Raw genomic sequence first — 3,344 nt, 5'->3', positions numbered from 1 at the left:
TCCGTGCGTCTGTGAAGCGGAACAGCAGCGCGCTCCCGGGAGGGGCCTGTAAGGAGGCTGCGCTACAGACAGGGACGCCCACAATGTCACACACACACGCGCACCACACACACACTCTCTGAAACACTGTGACACACACGCACCTTGAAGAAGGCACATTTACACAACTGTCTGCTCCTGGCAGCTTATTAAGGACAAAACTAAGTAGTTATCAATCAGAGCTGCAGGTCACATTCTCATGAATTAACTGTCAGGAGGGTGCCCCCCCCCCCCCCATGGGACATTTACACTCTTCATTTATATCACATTACAGAAACATTTAAGTCTTGACGTTAGTGCCATGTGAGAAGCATCTAATTTTCACTACCTTTAAATAAAATGGCAGAAGCATTTAATTGTATCCCGATTGAAAACGACATTAATCTTTGCTCTTTTTGTAAAACACTTGATTTTATTTGCTGATTTCAAAGAAAAATGACATATGAAACAGTAACAGAACAGTGAACCAAATTTAAATACACAGTTTATCATAAACAATTTTAGTAAACAACATAAATACAAAAAATATATATTTTGTGATTACTTTATTAATTTTCCAATTCAGGAAAACTTCCCAACAGTACATACACCATAAATGACAGGGGAAAAAAAACATATATATATATAAGTATTATTAAAGTTGCCAAATCCACATGTCAAGTATAGGCCTGTATAAAGTTTGTTTTTGTATTTTAAATTGAAGTCTTTCAAAGTGGACCCTTGAACTCCTAAATATTAGGGCATGGGAATGTATGCACTGTTGCACTTGGACATGAAAGGCACCTCCCACTTTTAGATACATTATCCAATCGATTTAAAATCATGTCCCACTTATTATCCAATGAGAATTGCACACCTGTTCCAGGTCTATATACAGATTGTGCATGCTTGATATCTGTGTCCTCATTGACCCCGATGAAGACAGTGTTAAAACATTATTGTTTGCATGATTAAAGTCTGCAGATATATCAGTGTGATACAGTTCCACTTTTTTCTTTGGAATATATTAGGTTTACGTTTTGCCTTTACCATTTTTGTTGAAAACCAGCTTTATCATGCAGCAGACTGAATATTTAATCCAGTTTGAAGAGTATTTAGGGATCCTGGAAATACCTTTAGAGAAGCAAACATTGTTAAACTATGTGTTGGTTTTTTCATGTATCACCTGGAATTTATGATCTGCAAAATCTGCTGCTTTGTTCCATGACTTTACTGTTCGGCACAACAGAAAAACCCACACCTTAACAGTCACACAGAAAAGGTTCCTCTTATGCTGTTTTTTCTCTTCAGCACTTCTCCAGGAACTACACCTGCCCCCTTAACCTGTATGTGAGTATAACTGCACCTTCAACCAGTTTGCATGTTGAGGTTTCAGAGCGTGCAGGGACAGATTTGCAGATGCATGCTTTTAAACACAGTCCTGATTTCACACGCCTCTGCAGCCACTGCCAGAGTCTCTACACCTGAGATTATTCTGACTCACCTGCGTTACACACCCAGAATCTGTTTTAAGGTTCATTCCTGTGTTCATGTGACAGCCATTTGTACATGAGACAGGAACAACATTTAGTTTGCTTGTCAGGGGACAGTGTAAACAACCATTTGATTTAACTAAGACTTGTCTGTTTCTTCTTTTATGGAGATATTGTCCGATATTGTTTGTATGAACTGATTGACAATCAGTGTGCACATGTATGTAAAAGTAAACAACCGAACACAGTTGCAATAAAATTGATTTTTAATCTCAAAAATACTTTTCAAATATAAAAAGGGATCTACAAATACAGAAACTTCAGAAATAAAAAGACATCGGTCAAAACATTTATTGATTTAATATTAAATGCCTGTTTTTTGTTTTATATTCTTCAGTAACTGTGGAGGCATGCAAGAACAACAAAGGGTTGTCACAAGTTCAAGGGGAAACTGGGTGAGTCATTATAAATAAATGTCATTTGGGGATTATTAAGTATTCCTGGAATGTAATGTCTGCTTACAAAGTAACTCACACAATTTCTGAGAATAAATTCTGTTTCTGTCCATGCATGCCCCTTACATCTCCACATACTGCACACCTGAATCACTGTGGAAAAACGAAATGTCATTCCACTCAACGAGCAAATAACTGTATATTTTAAGTTGTAAACGGCAATTAATAAAATGCGTGTGGGCGAGGTCCTTCGTTCCCTTTCACAGTACTTACAGACAATGAGTTCTCAGGCACACCTTCTTCAGTTATATCATGCAAAGGCGTGTACACACACACACACACACACACACACACACACACACACACACACACACACACACACACACACACACACACACACACACACACACACACACACACACACACACACACACACACACACACACACACACACACACACACACACACACACACACACACACACACAGTACAATTAACTCCTCTGTGAACCTCATGATCTTCACAAAGATTTGCATTGTGTTGCACTTCATTGTAAGGGGGTTCATATTAATGTGTCTAGATCAGTGGGTTTTTCTGGGGTTCACATGTTTCAAATGCAAGTACTTTTGCAAGATTATGAGGTTAGATTGACTTTAAAGATGACTAGAGGCATGAGTGGTTTGGGAGAATTACCAAAAGGACTCTATTGTGTTTCTTTGGCGCCATCGTGTGGCGTAACGACCGTTTCCTGCGTGGGGAGGAAATCAGGACAAAGGAGGTTTTCTGAGGTTAAAGTTGTTTTTTTATTTGCATCAGTGACCTGTTTTTATTCAGAAGCACGGGGACAAAGAGCAGAGGGAGATGATAAAAATGTGTCAGGCACTGAAATAATCCTGTAGTGACTTTTATCTTTGACTGAGACTGATGCTTACTGCATTAAATGTTGCACAAAGATACTGATTATTTATATAACAGTTCAATTTCTCTAGTGTGCTTCAGCCTATCCCCCCTCCTTTCTCATTATTTTCTTTCTACAGCAGATGAAGCAAAGTATGACCCTGTAAAGTATTTACTGAATAATATATTTGCTTTACATATGATTCCGCTATAAGCAGTATGATGTCTATAGATCCTGCTAACACCCTTGAATTGTGCTCTATATTGAGCTGTTATAATACAAAAGGCTTTTTTAAAAAGGGCTGATCACTACCTTTAAATAAAATGTCAGAAGCTTTTAACAGAACATCTTACACACAGATCTTATACACAGCGGAATTACTGTTTGTCAGCTTGTCAGGGTTGTCGCTGTTCATCATGTTTTTTATAATGTGTTGACTACCCGCACAAGGACACGTTTGCAATGAAAAACTGCAGAATA

Source organism: Eleginops maclovinus, chromosome 21 (assembly GCF_036324505.1).
Source record: "Eleginops maclovinus isolate JMC-PN-2008 ecotype Puerto Natales chromosome 21, JC_Emac_rtc_rv5, whole genome shotgun sequence".
Taxonomy (NCBI): domain Eukaryota; kingdom Metazoa; phylum Chordata; class Actinopteri; order Perciformes; family Eleginopidae; genus Eleginops; species Eleginops maclovinus.
Note: the sequence above shows the minus strand (reverse complement) of the source record.